Raw genomic sequence first — 20,233 nt, 5'->3', positions numbered from 1 at the left:
CACTGTCATTTCCAAGCAGTATACTGAGCACCATGTTAACTAACAGAGCTGCTGCCATTTCAGAAGGTCTGTGTCTTGCTGAAGGGCCTGTGGGCTTTTTAAACTTCCAATATATTTCACGCCACTCCTGTCTTTTAGGATTGGTATAATAAAGCAGCTAATAAGTCAGGCATAATTTTTGGCATGTTTTCAAATTTAAGAAGCTGCACAAGAGCATCCATAGAATTATAGTTATCCTTCAATTCCTTTAAATAAAGCAAAAGTGAATGCTGCTTCTTCCTTCAAAGATCTATAGTTCAGTACTTTAATGCAAAAGATTTGTTGATATTGATGGAATTCCTAAACACCCTTTTATTACTACAGCAAAGTTAATAATTAAGGAGAAGAGAGAATGTCCATGAATGCCGTTGTAAAAATAATTTCTGCCTTAGTTCCAAGGAAAACTCCCATGTAAATTGAGAACATAAGGGTTACTGGCTTGAAGTATAAAGGGGAGTTTTTTCCATTCTGAATAAAGTAAATGCAGTGGTGAGGCACTGGCGAGTGCAGACTGTGCAGACTGCAGCTGAGTGTGTTCTGGCTCGGGCAGGTGCCCCTTTCGCTGTCCCTGGTGCACTGATGGCATCCATGGCACCTGCCCCACAGCCAGCAGGAGCTCACCTCGCTGCTCGCTGCCGTGGCTGCCAGCAGCACTCAGGCCTTTGTTGAAACTGGAGTGTAAAGCTCATGGACTTGCAGTCCTGGGAAGGTTGGGCCTGACGTGCCAGAGGAAGAGCTATGGAAAATTGCCTCTTGCCCACAGTGATTCCCCCAAAGGAGAATCCATTTGTGTCAGTATGGTTCCTTCCTCTGACTGCGGCTGGTGGCAATGGGTGGGGTGGGTGTGAGTGCTAGTGCAGTGCTGGAGCTGCTCCTGGGCAGCCCCAAGAGCCCCTCACTGTGAGTGTTGTGAAGGCCAGAGCTGGTATCCTGCAGGGAATGGCCCCCTGCAAGGCTACACCTTTCCTCAGTTGGTCTTCCTGCCCCACTGTTGCCACTGCTGCCACTTGTCCTTCTTCAACATGTCCTTGCTTGTGGATCTCTGTCTCTGCTGCCACAGATGCCCTGCTCTACCCTACCTTCCTCCCACTGTCCCTGCCCTGCCCACTGCCTGCCCCAGCCGCCACTATTGCTCTCCTGATGTCGGGATACCATCTCAGTCCTGCTGCTGGCTGGTGGGGAAAGCATGCAGCCAGACAGCCCTGGTGTTAAGGATGCTGACTCTAGGAGCTCCATGCCCATTAGGGAAAGCTGAGAACCTGCCTGATTTAACAAGGCAAGGAAACAAGCCAGTCAGAGTTATCTTGATCTGAAGCATATTCTAGAAGTGATTAGCTGCCTAAACTTACTCTGTAATTATCTGTGCTGAGTGGTTTCTGCACATCATTGCCCATTTTTCTGAGTGTTTTTATCTAAGTTGATAATGGGAAATGAATAAAGCCTTAGTTCCACTCTGATTTTGACACTTGTGCCAGAAAATATCTGAAGATGAATATTTTTGTGTTCACAATAGTTAGATTAATATTTAATTTGTTGGCATCCAGCAAGCTGATTAGTTTTCCTCTAATATGACTCCACTTTGTAATTACAGGAACCAGCTCCTCCTGGGGAGGATGGTGCCTGGGGTAAGAGGCTCAGAGATCATCCTAACATCACTGCAACTATGATTTCACCAGGATAATGTACTGCAAGGTTATTGTCATATGAAATCTCTACTGCTGGAAAGAGGCACAGGTACAACGGACATACTCTGTATCTTCTGAGGAGAGGGAAGATCTGCCCTTTGCATTTAAACTGAAGTGGGAACAAGTGCAGCTGTGTCAAGTCTTGGGGAATCCTTGCCTGTTGCTGCAGGCCTAGCCTTTGATGACAGAGCCTCCCTAATGCTACAGGTGTAGAGGACATGCCAGAGCACTGCAGGGGGATGGCAGGGGTAACGGAGACACAGGGACTGCCCTTGCTGGGGATCCTCTGTTGAGCTTGGGGAGTGCTGCTGTTGGGTACTGGCAGTGACAAGCTATGAAAGGACCCTCAGCACCGCCATGGAAGCAATCTGAGAGAAAGCTCCTTGAGGCATGGGAGGCTGGCTGACTTGGGGCCTCTCTTTGGCCACAGCCATTAGCAGATGCTTCTGAAAAGCCTGTAGCAAACAAGGTGAGGAGTTCTTGAGATCATGATCAGAGTTCTTCTGGAGCAGTGTCTGTGTTTGACCACTGCTCTGAACTGGCAAGTGGAGTTGTGCTCCAGGAATCTCTGAAATTGAAATCCTGAGTACATCCGGGCTCCACAGGATTCTTGGTAAAAAGCCACATGTGATCCTGGGGTCACACTGGCCTTCCTCTGACAGCCTGATAGCAAATAATTTCCCTGGCACCTTGTAATGCTTATGCTATGAAATTGGGCTAGTGAATATTTGGTGTGTGTTGATGATCCCTCCAGCTGGGGACAGTCCTACCTTCCTGACTGAAGTTGTAGGCAAGTTGTCCACTTCCATTTGGCTGGATCCTCCAGGAGTGGGCAAGGGAGTCAGCCTGCTCTTGGGGACGCAGAAACAACAGGCAAATTTGTATCCTTTGTTTCTAAGATCACCCAATGCTTTCTTCATAAATGGCACTATCACCTGTGATTCAGTCCTTCATGTGATTGAGCCTTCCCTATTTCCTCAGAGAGCAACTATAGCTGGGAACCAAATTCAGCCTTTAGAATTAACCCATCTGTAACGGCAGGTAAGTCTGGATTCTCCTGACCAGCCATGCATAGTAACATCTCAGTGCAATACTTGTCTTGCACTGTCAGTTTTACCCAGCTGGTAAGCACTCAGGAATAGCAACACTGTCAGGCTGTTGTTATTAATTTGTTTTCTCCTACTTGAAGTATATATTGTTGTCATAATCTGGCACTTTACACTGGGAACAAATTCCCCATGTGGACAGGGATTAGGGATATTTTTCAAATACTGCTGAGTGTTAATTTGTACACTGTATGAAAAGAAAAGGTGTTGTTAGAACTCCATTGTGAACATTACTTCACCAGAGCATAGTGGACATTTGTCTCCAATAGCCAGGGGACAAATGGGTGCTGGTGACAGGCATGCTGAGCGTAACCTCTATGGTAATATGTGTTCAGTGCTGCATGCACAAGTTCTCATTGGTGCACCCAAAGCTGATCTGATGAACATCATCCAAATCCACTTGTTCAGCATCTGGCTGTCTAATACCTGCTGGTTGCTCAGCCTCCATTCCACATTACAGTCCTCCAGAACTGTGCCAAAACCTTATCAGTGGGATGGTCGGGTGTTTTCTTTAGTTGCAGTACACTCCTGGCTGGGTAAGAAAACAGATGACAGATCCTGAAGAGTTCACAGTTCAGCCAGCAGCTCTCACAAGCTGACTGTCCTGTTTGCTTCCAGACTGTAGCAGCAAGTGGAATGGCTACTGCTGCTGGGCCATCCTGAGCTGTGATGGGTCTTTGGTCTTCCTTCCCAAAAGGCAGAAAAATAAAAAAGGAAAATTAGTCTCTCAGGAGAAAACAAGTCAAACCAGCAAGCTCTGCTACATCTCATGGCCTGCTTAAACACAGGTCTGGACTAGAACATTTGCTGCAACCATTTAGTGACCCATGCTTGTCCCCGATTCATCTTATGAACTGGAAAAAGCAATTTGTCTGTCCTGAAGTGTCCTGAAGTACTGATATTTGTCAAATCCACTGCTTTGAAAGCCCTAAATTTGAACTACTGGATATGCAGAGAGAGAAGCAAATAAAAAGCTGGCTGGATATGTGTGCTTCATCTGGGAAATATCCTGGTAAGGCCGGATTTATTACCTTTATGTCTTAAGGCTAGGCAAACCTCATGGGGTCAGTCATAAAGTAGAAAGAGGCAGGAGAAGAGTTTGAAAAAGGAGATCCAGAAATCCTCTTTGCCAATAGAAGTGTCTTAGTCCTTTGCTTTCAGAGTTTCTTCTTCAGGCTGTGCTGTCAGGTCCGTTTCTTCAGCTGCCGCCCTGTTTTGGTGCCAGGCTGCTGCTGCTGCCCTTGGCACTGCAGGGCACCCTGCTGCCCTGACTCTGGGGTGCCAGCGTGGTGCCCGTGGCTGCTGAGCCTGACCGCAGCACTTGCACTTGTGCTCTGTTCTCCTTTTCAGAATATAAGCTTCCTTATATGAAAATTGATTACAGTAAAAAGCACAGGCTGATACCAAGTTATCAATGACAGGAACTATGGAAGTGTCACCAAGGAACTGGGGTTAATAGTAAAAGAAGACAAACAAAAGGTACACAGAGGGTATTTAAAGCCACAATACCTCAGGCTATTTCCAAATTAAAAAAAAAAAATTCACACTGAAATTGAAAAAAATATGCATTTCATTGTGTTAATTCTGCTGAACTGTCAGTTCCTAAAGAACTATGACATTATCTGCCAGCTTCAGGGAGTCTGGTGGAGTGAGCAAAGCAGTAGAGCTCTGGTACCCCCTTGGTGTGGCAGGGTCCTTAGGAGGGGGCCCTGCTCCTCTGTGTCTGTCTGCCTGCTGGCCTTGGTGCCCTGTGCTGGCCTCAGTGCTGCTGTGCAGGACAGGCAGCAGTGACCAGCACAATGTGCAGGTCAGCAGCTGCTGCCTGGCTGATATCCTGTCACGTTAATCCTTCATGTTTGAAGTAGAGTAAGAAACTGGGGCATCATGAGGATCAAAAGCTTTGTGGCATCCAGAGCCTTTTGTGGGGAGCTTGGAGTGAAATCACAGAAATCTTCCAGAAGATTGGTTCATTTTTAATGATCTAGGACTATAATTCGTCTGTTTAATTCAACCTGAGTAACATATAATAGCTTCCATTTGGCCTTTTTACCAGCAGAGCAGTCAATCAGTTGGAAGCAGACCTAGGGCAGGGCATTTTGTCATTATTTTAAATTTTCTCTATCTGACAAATTTGAAGGTCTTGGAGAGACTGAAGCCATTGTAAAGAATAGAGCGTAAGAGAATAGGTCACACAGTGTGTAAAGAGTGAAAATTGATTCATTCTTTTCTCTGTTGAATAAGCACCTGTACTTTGGTCCCTGTGATCCATGAAATAAGCTGTCAGAGAAATAGGAGATGTGCCACATTTGAACTTCACTCATTGATTCTGTTCTAATCCAAGGTGTAATATTAAAATGCAGTATGGTTAGTAAAGAATCTGCAGCAGTGCCAGCAGCTAGGCCCAGCTTGCTTATCAGTTGTCTGGGCTATTTGTAATTAAATTATTAAGTGCTTTACAATGCTGGGACTAATTTACTTAGGTCATGTGGTCAGAGCCAGCTAACAGGAGAAATTTCAGAAAACCAACATTTGTTAGTTTTAAATAAAACCAAAGGTTGCAGAAGAGACTCACAGGTCTATAATTTTATTCCCTTTAATCTGGACTAATAATTTGCAGGCAATTCAGAAAATCTTACTGTAGTCAGTGTAAGAATGGGTAGCAGAGAATTCTAGAATTGAGGATTATTAGCTGGAGCATGTCAGGCCAATTAATACCTGCAACTTAGATAGACCTAGCTGTGAAATTAAATAGAAGATGTTCCCATTACTCCCTAAAAACTACACCTGGTTTCATGTCTTGTAACAGAACACACCTTCCTTTACACACCTATTCCCAAGTAAAAAAATTAACCTTGTTATGCTGTCCTCAAGTAGCATCCAGAGGACTGCCTGCAACTATGATTTGCTATATTAAGTCTGTTTTATCCATGCTGAAGTGTCTTTTGCATCTTTGGTGAGTTCTTAAAAGTTTTATTAACTAAAACATCATTTTTACTGCTTTTGCTTTATTTGCCTTAAAATTGTGATTCATAAAGATGGATTTTTATAATTAAGGTAGAAATGAGAAATAACCTCCTATATATAATTTAAAAATGTTGGAATTACAGGCACTATCTAACTTCTGTTTTAAATCACAGGAACAAACTGTTCCCCATTAGCAGCCCTAATTAAATCCATTTTTCTATGAGTCTTTGGCAAATTCCATTTTAGTAAAGCTGTATTAAACTCTCTTTTATTTCGTCTTGCTTTGCAAAATTCTCTGTTTGAAATGAATAATGGTTTGAATAGGTTATGTGATGGCTCTGTAGACTCCAAAGATATAACGTGAACAAATACTTTGTTCTGGCGAGGTTGTATAAGAACACTGCTGAAGATCTAGAAGAATTCCAATTACCAGACAGGCAGGAGCAGGACCATCCTGGCCTGGGGTTTATATGCGATGCAAGAATGAGCAAACATTCATGTAGCAAAGAGGATGTGAAAAGGTGAAGGAGGCTTGCAGAAGGGGAGAAGGGAGGGCATTCTAAAGCAAGCAGCATGCTGTTCCCCCGACGCAGCACACTGGGGTGTTGCACTCGTGAGGTCTGGGATACCACCAGCTTTTGGTGGTGTCCTTCTGGTGTTGTCCTATGCCTTGGGTGAGGAATAAGCAGTTGCAGAAGAGTGGAGAGAACTTCCAGAGGTTATCCTGCTCTACTTTTCCTCAGTACATGCCACCACATGGAGATATGTTTTCTGCAAGGCCTGCTTTTTGCGTGTGGCCTCTAGCATCTGTCTGAGTTGTGTTGAACCTGTCTAGACCAGTTTCTGCACACAGATCAGAATCTGGCCTGGGTCACTAGCCCTGTGCACAGACACTTTAGTTAGGGTGATGCTCCCTGGTGACTTAACTGAGCGAGCAGTGCACACACCAGAGAACCCACTTGAAACAGCCACTCATTTTGCAGTCCCTGTGCTTGAAGATTAACGTACTTCCCAAAACCTGCCTCAGTCCCAGAGCAACGGGACCACTGTCCTCCAGCATCTCCATCACTCATTTACTGCAATAGCTGGCTTCAGCCTTTGATTTCCTCTGTGGAGCATATTGGAAAGAGAGAGGCTGAGTTGTGAACATTAATAACAATGAATAATAACAGCACGAGTTCCACAAGCTTTAACAGTCAAATGAATCAACAGTCAGGAGGTTTCATTAATAAATACTTGCTGGAGTTGGATGACAAGGGAGCTAGTGCCAAAGGTGTGTATATCAGTTAAAGGCACTTATCCAGTATGATCTGGATTCTTAGCCTCTTTGTTCACCTGAAGGGTTCCATGCTCTTCTCCATGGCCTGCTGCAGAGAGGGGCAGACACCAGGAGGAGCAGAGGAATAGGTGGAGCAGACTGCATTGTCCTGTGCTGGGGTTACCTGGCAAGGGTTTGGCAGTGGAGGGACTCTGAGGGACTGGCTTCTATGAGAAGATGCCAGAAGCTGTCCCTATGTTGTACAGAGACAATTCTTCCATTATACTTATAGATAGGAGTAGATTCTTCATGACTCAGGGCAAAAATATTCCCCTTCCAAAGCCACCAAAGTAAAAGCTGGGAAAGAGCTCTTAGGTTACAGTATATTTCCCTCAGGACCAGTTGAGGGTTTCAGAGTAGGGCCATCTGGCTTGTCTTATGCAGCTTTCTCTTTAGATGAGCTGAACCTGGGATGGTTTATAACCTTTTATGCAGAGCAAATTCCTGTGCCAAGAAGAGCATTCCTGGATGTTATGCTTTTACTACAGCAATAGCAAAAGAAAACACAGGCTTTCATCAGTCTGGTTTGAAGTCTAGTCTAGAGCAATTCTTATTTAGCTAGGGAGGGTTTGAGGGCTAACTACCAATGTGTTCATTCATTTCAGTAAAAGAGAGGACAGCTTCTGTAATTGTTATTAAAGGAATTATTAATGTCTCATTCAGGTGTTCCTGTTGCTATGAACGCAGTACTTTTCTCTCTTTGGAATTTGCAGCAAATATGTCATCTGCTTTTGTTGTCTGGGCTGCTTGAAGTCAATTTTGAATTTCCATGTTTTCAATAGTAAACATTTTTTTGCTAGAAGCCTTGCCCTAAGGCACATGATGGTTATGGAAAGGACAATTGGCTTCAAGAGAAATCATAGAGTTCAAGGGTAAAACAGAGCTCACTACAGTCACAAGGAGTAAAACTGAGAGCTGTTGTGCAGAGAATCTAGCAAGAATTAGGCTGTTTGTCAGGAAAAGATGCTTCTCTAAGAGCATGAAGTTTTACCTTAAAGACAGGGACTGTGAAGCTCATTTCAGCCTGTTGTATCATTGTTTCCTGCTGCTTTTATATATTCAAGGACCTCTGCTCCACTTTCTGAACCTGCACCACACTGCCATGCCTGGCATGTAGGAGTCTTTATCAGGCTCCACAGCACAGACTAGTTGCGGAGCACACTGCAGATGCTTGTGCTGAGCAGGCTTTAGCATGGCTGGTTTGGCCAGGACAAGCATATTACACTGCTGGGCTACCCCTGGGTGAGTGTGGAGAATTTATCATAGTAACAGACCTCAGCCCTTTGCATACCTGTATCCGTGATGAATTGTGAGCATGTCAGGCACCTGCGCAGCCTGGCACTTGCTGGTTCAGATGAACTTTCACAGTACAGGATGAGTGGAGATTGGCACTTGCTTTCTGACAAGTTCTTTTCTCTTACTGCTTGTTGCCTTTCGTCTTGAATCTGTGTTTTGGTATGCCTGTTGCCAAATTACAGTGAATACTCCACTTGGCATCAGAAATGTCTTTATAAAGAGGACGGGGTGCTTGGCAGCCTCAGGGCTCTCTATCTTATTCCTCTGTAGCTGTCGTGCCTCTTTGCCTTTCCAGGTTTCAGAGACTATGGAGAGGTGCTGTAGAAAAACTTGTAAAGTACCGTGTGATGTTTTGTCTTTGCAGAAGTGCTGTTTCTGAGGAGCAAAGAAAACACAGTGGTCTCATTTTTGTCCTTGATCATACATGGGTGTCCTTATTTCTTGCAGACCACTGAGACCCCTTCAAATTGTTCCTTTAAGTCAAGTCCTGTTGCTCTGCTTCGTAGCAAAGTCCACCTGACAGCTGATATCAAAACAGATTATACAAGATGAAAGTGCTTCTCCTTCTTTGGTAAAGCTCTGGCCACTGTCATTTGAGTGCCATGGTGCCAGGTGATCTCAGCATATGCAAGGGCACTGTGGCTACGGCACTGTCAGCTTGGGTTTTGTTGTTCTAACTGTGCAGTTGCTTTGACCTCACAGGCTGGTGCTCTTACCCAGGTGGATCTGTGATCAGAAAATGCATGAATGCTCCTGGTGTGTGTCCTACAGCAGAAGTTCCATGCTCTGGATGGAGCCAATTTGCAGAGTGCTGACCAGTCACTGCCATTAGGCCTTCTTGTTCCTTCTTGTTCCACTTCCCTCTTGGGTCAGGCTGTGAGGTGCATGTCCAAGCTGGGTGCGACAGCAGTGCTTTACAGTGCTTTACAGTGTCTGAGGCTCTGCTGCAGGTTGGATGGAGAGGATGTCCCTGCCCTGTCCCTCCCTAATCTACCAGCTGCATATGGCTGCTTCTTCCTGTTTCAGGTGTGGGTAACTTGATCCCACATCAACACTAATGCCGTGAAGGCTGACAGATTGCCAAAACTGTTTTGTAAATGAAATAATATTAATAATAGTAATAATTGGTGAATTCAACTAGAAATACAGCCTATTCTGTTCTGAAACTTGCATTTGCCCATCTGCTGTGGTGAGGTGGTACCAGGATTACCATTACCATTGGCCCTGTGGTGTGCTGTGATGGGCAATTCTAAGGGCTCTAAGGGCAGATCATAGCCCCACTGCTCTGGCACTATACAGGCTGTGTTCCCAACATATCTGGGCACTTATTGCTGTATTGTGTTGGTGGGTCTGTTATGTCTTGCTCTAGCAGCAGTCTGTTGGGTTTTCCTCTTCATGTCCAGTCTACTTTACAATCTTCTCAAGATCTCAAGTAAGGAGATATTCACTCTTTTTCCAGGGCATATTTGGAGTCTTGACAGGTATAGTCCCTGTGTGTTGGTAGTGCAACAGAAAATCACTGGGGAAGGCCAAAGCTGTTCCTGGCTCACAAGAATACAAAGTCATGGAGCAGCCCTGGACATATAGTTTCAGTTAAAAGTGATCAATGCAGATATGAATTATCAAATCTACTAGCATGGGGCTGCCATAATGAAGTGTCAGATTCTTCACAAAATGAATTCGTATTCAAAAAACCTAATATTAAAAGCGAAGGAGTTCTAAAATGATGGGAACCGAGAGAAATGTCTGTATCACAGCAAAGGAAGGAACAAAATCTTGTTGTGTATGAACTGGACTCATCTGGGATTTTGAGGAAGACTGAACTCAAGGAGATAATTTTGTGATGAGGTAATGATACTTCATTGCCAGGTTGTATTCTTTTTTCTTCTTTATCAATCCTGGCATACTAATTACATTAAGCAGAAGTGACCTTGCTGGAACAGGTAATCTTTGTCATTTGAGTGTGTAACTCCTACAAGTCACTGGAATGACGCTTAACATAACAGCTCCTTAATATGTGGAACATCTGTTCTTTGTTTTTGCAGTCATCAGCGATCTTCCTCATTATCTTCCCTTACCGATGTCTACCTTAGCCATCCATACCTGGCAGAACACTAAAACTTTTTCACTTCTGGCTAGATGGGGTTCTGAAACTGCTGACAAAATAAAAAGCAATCAAATCTATAAATTATCTGATGTCCCAGTTGGAACTGGTGTGTGAGAATTAACTAATGGTAGTTAGTGGTACAGGCTAATGAGTTAACAAAACCACAATTTTTCCTTTGGAATTGGAATAGCAGGGATGGTAATATCATCAATTATACCTTCAGTTTTGCTTTTAAGAGGGACTGTCCTTTGCTTTACAAACAGCCGGATCAAAACCCTTCCAAGCTGCACACAGTGGAGTATTGTGATCGTCTTGTAAAGCTGTGCCATAAACAGAGCTTGCTGTCTGCCTGCGTAGGTGCTCATAGCAGCAGCACACAGTGTCCTTGGACACTGCTTTAGGAGATCTGGGGGCAAGGACGGGGTACCAGGAGCTCTGGCTATGTCGTACTGAAGGGCAGCCCCAGCAGTGTCTGCCTGGGCACTTCCACAGCTTGTGTCAGGGACATTGTCATGGGCAGAATGTGCCCTGAGTGACAGAAGAGCTGCGTTCAGGATGCCAGGGAAATATGATATGGTCATTCCCCATGAGAGCTGGGATGCCTGCTTATAATATGTTGATTGAACTTCAGTAGAGCTGTGCTTTCCTCTTCCATGCTGTCCACTTTTGCAGGCAGATACCAGTTTGGCTTCTCCCTGCTGGGCATGGAGGGCAGGGAGGATCAGGGCACACTTACTGATCTGCCTTCAGTTCATATCTGCCTTTTAGGCTGCTTGGTCCTGTGGCAGAATTACAACAATGCTAGAATAATGCTTTAAACCCAATCATTTTTATGGGGACATATATAGTATAAAAGGTCTGACTGTGTGCACACACCTACACTGTCTGTGGCTATTACCCTATGAAGTTGTCAGAGAGAGAAGTGTCACAAGTCCTTGAACAATATCTTCCCAAGTTTAAACAGGAAAAAATGCCTCACAATTAATTTCTCATAAAAATAACAAAAAGGATCAATACAAATGAATCAGAGTTCCTTTCTACAGACAAGGAAAGAACAGGCTTTGTGGCCACAGATGCTGGCTCTGGGGGGGCAGCACTGGCTATGTACATCACTTCTGCAGACATGGTGAGAGCCCTCAGCTGCTACTGACTGCTGTGCTGACAGCGTGCATTGCCTTTTCCCAGAATTTGACTTTTTTCTGAAGAAGAGCAAGAGCCCATGGTTTTTCCAAGGGCAGGCAGACCAGGGATTGCCAGACATCCCTGTTCTTTACTTCCTGCACAGTGAGAAGTGTTGGCACAATAAGAAACCAGGAACACTGAGTAGGGTTTGCTGTGCTACACTGGTATTCTCCTGTCTGTAATGGCTGTCAGCACCCTTCTTCACCCAGCAATTCGAGGCTTCCTCATTTTCACAGCAGTTCTTTGCCCCAAAAGGAGTTGTAGAAAGTGTTTTAGTTTCTCTGTAGTGCTTAGAAATACAGTGCTTCCTTCATTACATGCTTCATTCACGTGGTTCTGAGGCTCCTGCGCACTGAGCCTTTTGTATTTCTCTTCTCACGGTGTGAGTTCCACAATGCTTCTTTTAATGGATGTTATTTGGGTTGAAAGGTAAGCAGCTTAAATGCTTTGCTTTCTAGCATCCCTGTCCTGTTAGAACCATCTCTCACTCAGTCTCAATTGCACATTTTGTTACATGAACATGTTTAGATCAAGTGTTTTTCTCTCCTTCAAATATTTATAGTGATGACTTGTGATGTAATCAATAGGGTTTGCAGAATCTCACCCTGCTCCATCACATCTTTATTCTTCAGAATGATGTTTGCTGCAGTGTTATAACTAGGACTGACAAGATAAATCTGAATTAAAACAAATTGCACATTATCTGCTTGCATCCTGTTGCTGGGATTACAAAAGAGAACAGATGAAATTCTATCAAAGACAAGCTCTTCTCCCTCCTCCCAAGCAGAGGAGTAGTGGCTGCTGAGGCAGACTGAGAGCAGTTCTGACAGACACTGTGCTGACACAGGGCTCCTCTTCCCTCACCCTTAGCAGATAAACACAGGGCTCTGTGCCAGACTTCCAGAGCCACATCCATCTTGCCTCCATGCTGGATGCCAAGCGCATCTCTACCAACTTCTCTTCAGCCTTGGCTCAGCCAGCTCCTGGGAGACCCCCAGTGTTCAGCTGTCATCATGGGTCATGAAGCAGCGTAACCTGAGCTATCCTGCTCCTGCTGCACACCCCAAGAGAGGTACCCACAGCTGCCTGATTTCTTTGTATCCTTGTGCAAGGAGGAACGATTTCAGGAGCTACATTCGTAAGAGACGTTTTTTCTCTCTGTCACAGCCAGCTGTGAGCCAGTTTTCATGGGCCCAAAGAATGCTGGTGTCCCATGCAGTCCCCACAGGAGATGCTAACAGAATCCCTTTTTTGTCAGTCTGAATGCTAAATGTCTGCTCCATCTGGCCTGCATCATAAAGTCCGAGTGTTTGGTGCTGCAGGCCTACTGGGACTCTGTCTCTTGTCAGCACACACTGGCAGGACTTTTTAAAAGACTTTGGGAAAGCAGGCAGCATGTGAGCAAAGTGCTTTTCAATATATATGTACACTGAACTAAGAGAAAACAGGAGCTCTTGATGTAGTAAGAGATAAAATGCAGTCTTTTTAGGAAGGCACATGCTCATGTGGTTGATAAGAAGTGGGAGCATCCTGCCACAGAGCTGCCCAACTAGGGGGTGCAGCACAAAATCTTTGGGCAGTGTATAATAACATCTATATGGTTCCTTTGTGTCATGGAAACATCTGACACTGTCTCAGTCATAGCAGGATGTTCTTTGGGCACAGAAACTGCATTAAAGAATAATATGCTGTCACTGCTCTGGATGGTTCTGCCAGAAATTGCCATTTCTTGCTCTTTGCTGGAAGGAGGCTTCACTTTTATTTTTGTTGTATGAGGTTGGTATATATAAGTTCATGTGACTGGAAGCCTCCTGACTTCAGCAACAAGGCATTGCAAGGAATTCTGGCTTACGTGCCAAAGACCTTCCCACCCTTGTTGCTGCTCCTGTGAAAGAGAGAGAAAAAAAAATATATATATATATATTTGTCAAAAATAAAGAATATTTGACCTGTAAGTGAAAAGGATAGCTTGCTAGATGACAAGGGAGGAAAAAGACGATCAGCACTGCGAATATTATGGGCAAAATACTGCCTTATTTCTGTCTACTTTAAAAGCAGCTCTTTTTGGGACTCTTATCTCTGCACAGTTCTCTGCCTCAGTCTGTGAATGCTGAACTGGGGACTCCTCCAAGTCGGTGTGTGCTGTGACTCCTCTACCCCAAGGGATGGTGACTGCTCTGAGCCACTTGACATGCCCCTGGAAAGAAGTTCAGCTTTAAAGACATTTAGCTAGCCATTAGAAAAGTGTAATTTTCAAACACACTAGGAAATAAAATTCTACAGATTTTGAAGATACTAAAAGTCCTGGATCATTATATGTGGTATTAGGAATTGTGTTTCCTAATTCTGTGTAGAATAGTCAGGCACATACTGGTAGGTGGAAGGAACATCAATCCTAGTGCCTAGGCTTTGGTGCCTTGCTTCAGAATATCCTGAGCATAGTGGAGCTAGGAAAGACTCTTCTTCCTTCTTTCTAGGGATGATCTCCAGGCCCATTTTTTCTAAAATGCTTTTTGACTGCTGAAGGGGCAGTCTTCTGGGGCAAGTTCCTGAGCAGTGTCTTCCTGGGCAAAGGACTATGGTGAGGTCTGCCAGCACCCAGCCCTGGACAGTCCCAGGCCCAACCTGGGACAGGTGCACAGCAGTGGAGCCAGGCACATGCCACTCTTCTGGCATCCTTCAGAAGCACACAGAACCTCGGGAAGAGCAGGGGCAGCCAGCCCCTCGTTGATGCACCTGCAGTACTATTTAATTCTAGTAAGGATGCTGAGAAGAAATGTAGGGCTTGAAAGTACCAGTTGGAACCACAATAGTAATGAATGCTGCATCATAAATGCAGCAGCAAAGCTGATGTGGTTCCTGTTAGACAACACAGCTGTATATCCCCTTTCACAGAGCTCTGAGGAGGCACTGCAGGTTTCCTCCCCCATCCAGTTAAAAGAGCCTGATCTGCTTTGAAAGCCTGCATTTTTTTCCAGAACATCAAGGGTCTGGTTCCTTTGGGCCCAATTGCAAATCCAGGAGCCTTTGTGTGTATTCCACAGGGCTCTGTCACTGCAAACAGACTCTTTTGGTTTCCAAGTGAGTCAAGCCCAGGACTTGTTCTGTGTTCTCTCCCTTTATATTTGTATCACTGTTCTATTACATACAGCAGGGTGCTGCAGAGAGGAGATGAAAAGAAGCTTGGAAGTCGGCTTCTATGAATGTGTGAATTTATTTTTAAACCTCTTGAATTATTTACTTTGTCTGCCTTTTTTTATTAACAGATGAATATGTTTGTGACTTGTTCTCTTTCCCAAGGTAGCACTTGGATGAAGCGAATTAATTACTTGTAGAGTAAAAGCAGCTGATGTTAATTTTCAAGTCAAGTTTCAGCTTTGCTGAAATTTCAGAAAGAAAGTACTGTTTTATAAATTAAACACTGCTTTGTGTGCTTTCTTTATAAAGAAGCCTTGGCATCTGCAAAGGCAGCAGGAAGAGGAAACAAACATACTAAATGATAGAAACTTGTCTTTGAGGATATACTGTATCAGCTATCAGTACACAGCTGTGAGAGATCCGTGCGGCAGCCCATCAGCTGTATGTTGAGTGTTACAGGCTCCAGCAGCACCCCAACATCTTTGGCACGAATTGGCTTCAGTGGCAAATTGCTGGTCTCTGGCAGGAGCTGCTGCTTTGACTTGACAGGGTGATTAGACTGGTTGCTCCTCTCTGTGACATGCTGTGTGCTCTACCAGGAAAACCTCATTCTTCAGTGGTGTAGATTCTGATCCCATGAGAGCTGAACTGACAGGATCCTGGGCTGCCAGGCATTGCCAGTGGGACAGGTGAGCCCTAGATCCCCTTTGCTGTTCCATCTGAGGCTTTAGTGTGCTTTAGTGCTCCCTCCAGAAGGCTGGGCTGACCTTAGAATAACTCCTGAGGTGTGAGTTGTCTTGGGAGAACAGCACCTAGCTAGATTGGTGCAGTGGGCTGAGACAGTGGCTCTGGGTCTGGCTGTACTCTCCTGAGGGCAGGAGGTGCCCTGCAGGTTCCCAGCAGACAGGTCAGTTGTGAGAACAGTGACTGTAGCAGCTGCTTGCCAGCCCTCAGGCAGCTAACATGGAAAGGGTCATCGTTAATTTAACTTTGCATCTGTCAAGCCCAGTTTCTGTCCCTGGAATGACAACTCATGTGATGCTTTCCAAGAAAGCTGTTCCAGCTAGCCTCCACTGCTGCTGACAGGCAGTGGTGCTCTGTGCATCTTAGCTGAGAGCTTATCTGTTTTAAACGTGCTCTTCTGATTTTTTGGGGCTGCCGTATTTACTGTCCAAGTTCTTAGGTCCCAGATTCCCAGCTGTTGTGTTTAAATTTGATGGAGATGTCCTGGGAGCAGAAGGAGAAGCTCTGTTGGGGTGAAACTGAGCTGAGCTGAGCTGCATGCATTGCAGTGGAGTCCATGTATCATCTGTATCGCTGTGTACTCTTTGAACAAGCAGACTGCAGTGTGCCTTGATTGAACTGATTTCTCTGGGCCTTGTTCTGGGAAGCAATGACCACTGGTGCCCTGTTATATTTTAGCTCATGTATGTATGAAACAACAGTGATCTTATGTTTCCTGTAGCTTAAGGCCCATATCTGATAGTGGAATGTAAAATTAGTTAATTATTTGGAAGTAGAAAAGGTTAACTCTAAATAATAGTAAAATGTAAAAATGCAGAATAGAAATGTTACTCTAATTTTTATGGATTCTATATAGCTTTATCTCCTTCCCTGAAAGACTTAGTATAACTCAATGAGAAAATTGCATTCAAAACCTGTGGGCTGATCTGCCATGACTGAACTAAAATTAGGGGAAATGTACAAAGTAGTTTTATAGAAGCTCTTTGGATGGATGGCTGCAGGAGGAGCTCTTTGGTTTTTGGGCCCTACGGTCTCTTGAACAGGCCAGAGATGGGACATCAGTAGGCAGGACACAAGTGCATGCTCTGATGGTCCTGGGGAACCTGAGTGCCCAGTGGCCTCTGCCTGCTGTCTGTGCCCCAGGATCCTTGCTGAGTGACTGGGAGGGAGCAGCTCCTCAGTCAGCTCATGCTCGGAGGGTGGGTCTCATTTTAGATGTGTTGCTGGTTTCTTGATGGCAACTTTAACTGCCCAGCTCTGCTCAGCATCCTGTGCTGTGGTCTGAGGCCTCCTAGTGAGACTCTTTGCCATCTAACCCAGAACCACAGGCACTGCTTTTGTCCCCCTCCTTAGTCTTTCTTGAGGTGTTTGCTGAGCTCCAGAACTTTGTGGAACTCCTATGAACACATTTACAACCAAGCTGTGGCTTTGCCTGACCTACACATTGTTCAGAGCAGCATAGAAGGCTCCTCCTGTACACAGACACAGTGCTCTTCCTCTCCTGCAGCACACAGCTGGAAAAGTCTTCCCGAAACCTGAGGCAGTCTTAGCTCCTGTTTCTTTGGGAACAGAGGAATTAAATTGAATAGGTAAGTGTGTGTCTCTGCCCATTCAGGGCCTTTGGGAGGGACTTCTGAGTGAGAAGCACCACTGGCACTCAGCTCGCAGCACGAGTGCCAGTGACACTCGTGCCAGTGACCTTGCAAGGCCTGTGACAGAGCGCAGGGCTCTGCACGGCTGTGCGCGTGCTGCAGCTCGAGCTTCTGGGGCTGTGCGCACTGATGGACCAGGGTTGTTGGTGCTGACACTCCAGACATGACTAAGACATTTTGATGAAAGAAATGGAATCTGACTCTTGCTATTTAATTGTTTCTCATAAATTTCAAATAAAAAATAAATTGGCTTCTTTTAAAGGAACAAACTGTGTAAAAGCTTTGCTGAGCAGAAGCGAGTGGCCCCTGAAGCATGACAGGCAGCTTCGAGATCACAGCTAGCTAACAAGTCTTCAAGGTGCAATGCAGAGGGGGCTGGACTGAAAAGCAAATACCTCTGCAGCTCTAGCTGTGCCTTGAGGCACTTGGGGATAGAAATGTGCAGGAGGAGGGGGAGGAGGTTTTGAGGTCTGAGCGTACTGTGTACCCTAGCCCTGAGCTGGGCTGCCCTGGCACAAGTGTTGGCTGGGGCAGGACTGTGGTACTTGCAGCCACTGAGCTCCTGGATCCTGGGGCTTTTCTCAGCACCTTTGCTCAGGTGGAGGCTGCAGAGTCTGGCAGTTCTTCCCAGGCTCTTTGCACCTTTAGCTTTTCTCCTAAAGTCTGGTATATGTTCTAGGATATCTGGGGTATTAGCTGCACTTTGCCACTGAAAGCATGCTCTGGATTCCTTGCAGAATTTGCAAAAACCCTGAGATCCATCAGCAAATGGCTGTAAGGAAAATGCCTTTCATCATTCAGGTTAAAAGAACATCACAAAGCCTTGGAGACAACACTTCACTCGGGAATTAAATTGCAGGAGTCATCTGGTGTCAAATACGTTTCATTTAATAGGTTACTCAAATAAAGTTTCTATAGAAATCAATATCACTTTCTCCTGCAATTGACAGCTCTAGACACTCAAAATGGCATTTTTCACATAAGATTTATTTAATTTTAGGAGGAAGAATCCCTCCTATACTTTCTACTTGGCCTACGCAACTCTACAAGGTTAACAGCCTGCCGAGTTGGACGCCTGCCCTGCACACGTCCAGGGGGACAGTGGGAAGTCACTAACACAGATTTGCCAGTCTCAGGTGCAGAAAGGATGCCGTTGTCAAAGGGCTGTACCAGAAGTGTGTTCACAGCTCACTGAAGGAAACAGGGACAAGTCATTTTGTTTCTTCTTACTAGTGATCTTGGCAGGACAAAATGCCTCATATATATATCTTAGTAAAAATGGTCTTTCTGTAGAGGTAGGAGTCTATGGGCTGTGAAGACTGGAGATTTCAACAGCAGTGCTTCTGGGTCCAGGGTAGGTGAATCCTGAAATTTCTGCCTCCCTTAAGTCATGGGACACCTTTGCTCTGTGTTTATTAATTCAGTCTGATGGTATCCCATGAGGAAGGAAAGAGACTTTGGCACCTTTCTGCACCATTTCCCTGGAGAAGGAGCTCCTTTTCTTGGACTTTCTTTGGTCACACTGGCACCTGGTCTGCTGCTGTACTGTCCTCTGAGGTGCTGGTTCTGCTCTCCATGTCTGTTTATAGTGCTGGCAGAGCCCCTGTGATTTTACATCCAACAAAGGCAGATTACTGCTAGGCTGCTCAAGTGCCATGAAGAGACATTTAGCTTTAAGAAGGACAAGTTCACCTTCTATCTAACATCCTTAATGCCTCTAATTCCTACAAGCAGTAATATTGATTCCTGGATCTATGCTGACTATAGCACAAATGGACAGCAGCTGGTAGGAGGAATTTCCCAGCCCTGTGGTATTGGGTTTCCTGAAGATGCACTGAGTGATTTGTATGTTCCCAGCAGCTGCAACCCAGTAAGGACAGAGGCTTGTGACCTGCATGCAATCAGGTACATTCTGGCTGCAGGTTCTGTGGCAGAAGCTGGGCAGGGAAGTGACTTTATACCATCAGTGCTCTCCAGTCTTCTCTTGTAGGCCAGTGCCAGAGACCCTTGTGCTGTAAAAGACTTCATGTTTCCCATCTTTTCATAGCTATAGAGCTTTCAGTAATATAAAGTTGATTTTTATTTGAACATGTTTGTTATATTAACCTAAACCATGGGCCTGTGCTGCAGTTTGCCCATCTGATAAACAAGGATAAACATAACCAGTCACCCTAGGACAATCAGTACTGGCTGAGAAAGGAGATCTGGCAGTAAAGAGAGTGTTATTGAAGAGTGTTGTTTTCAGAGATGCAGTTACTTGTCTCTGACAAATTAAAAAGGGAAACATCTGCAAGGCATGATGGGAAGAAAATACTTCAGAAGAGTTTTTGTCAGGAATCAGAGGTAATAGTCCTGTGGAGACAGTCTTCTGGTGCTCTGCAAAGTATTACAATGCTAGATGATAGCATTCAGAGAGTCAACATAGGCATTTGGTATGCATTGTGCCACGGATGGTGTGTTATTTAATCATGCTTTCCTCTAAGAGTCTGTTGTCTGAATCTCTGTCAGTAAATATGAAGTGTTTCTTTCAGATGAGGAGAGAGTTCAGCCTTCAGTGCTTCTGGTAGGAGAGAAGGTACAGTGACCATCTCCCTGTGCCTTCCCCTGGGCTGACGCCATCCCCTCTCACTCTGTGATTTTGTGTGGACATTTTAATAATGGGCCAAAGACAAGCACAGGAAAGTTCCTACCAAATAGCCCAGTGCTCTTGCTCCCTGTTTCCAGGGCAGCACACCTAGGAAACACCTCCTAGGGTTGTTGCCCTGAGCAGGCTGAGCTGATGGTGGGAGCAGGTGACTGCAAATCAAGTACTCTGTCTCCTGCTGTCAGGCATGTGGTGGACAGTCTGTTATTGAAAGGAGTATTCATGCTTTGTAATGCAGATGTATCTGTCCTGGAGATGATCTGTAATGCATCAGAGAGGAACACACTGGGGGAGGTGTGGCAGAGGTACAAGACTCCTGCTGTTCCACACTTTTCCTTAACAAGGTGAGCATCAGAGA

The 20,233-nt window shown here is 45.0% G+C and overlaps 1 long non-coding RNA gene across 9 annotated transcripts in view; it reads left to right on the top strand.

Annotated features, from left to right (window-relative positions):
- Window positions 1–20,233, top strand: part of LOC134559580 (uncharacterized) — a 52,888-nt gene that overhangs the window by 14,828 nt on the left and 17,827 nt on the right. For all 9 annotated transcript variants that reach the window (XR_010082533.1, XR_010082539.1, XR_010082534.1 and 6 more), the window contains one exon: window positions 1,631–1,773. This is a non-coding gene — a long non-coding RNA (uncharacterized LOC134559580). The remainder of the gene's footprint in view (window positions 1–1,630; window positions 1,774–20,233) is intronic.

Source organism: Prinia subflava, chromosome 17 (genome assembly GCF_021018805.1).
Source record: "Prinia subflava isolate CZ2003 ecotype Zambia chromosome 17, Cam_Psub_1.2, whole genome shotgun sequence".
NCBI classification, from domain to species: Eukaryota; Metazoa; Chordata; class Aves; order Passeriformes; family Cisticolidae; genus Prinia; species Prinia subflava.
Note: the sequence above shows the minus strand (reverse complement) of the source record. Positions and strands in the feature narration are given on the sequence as shown.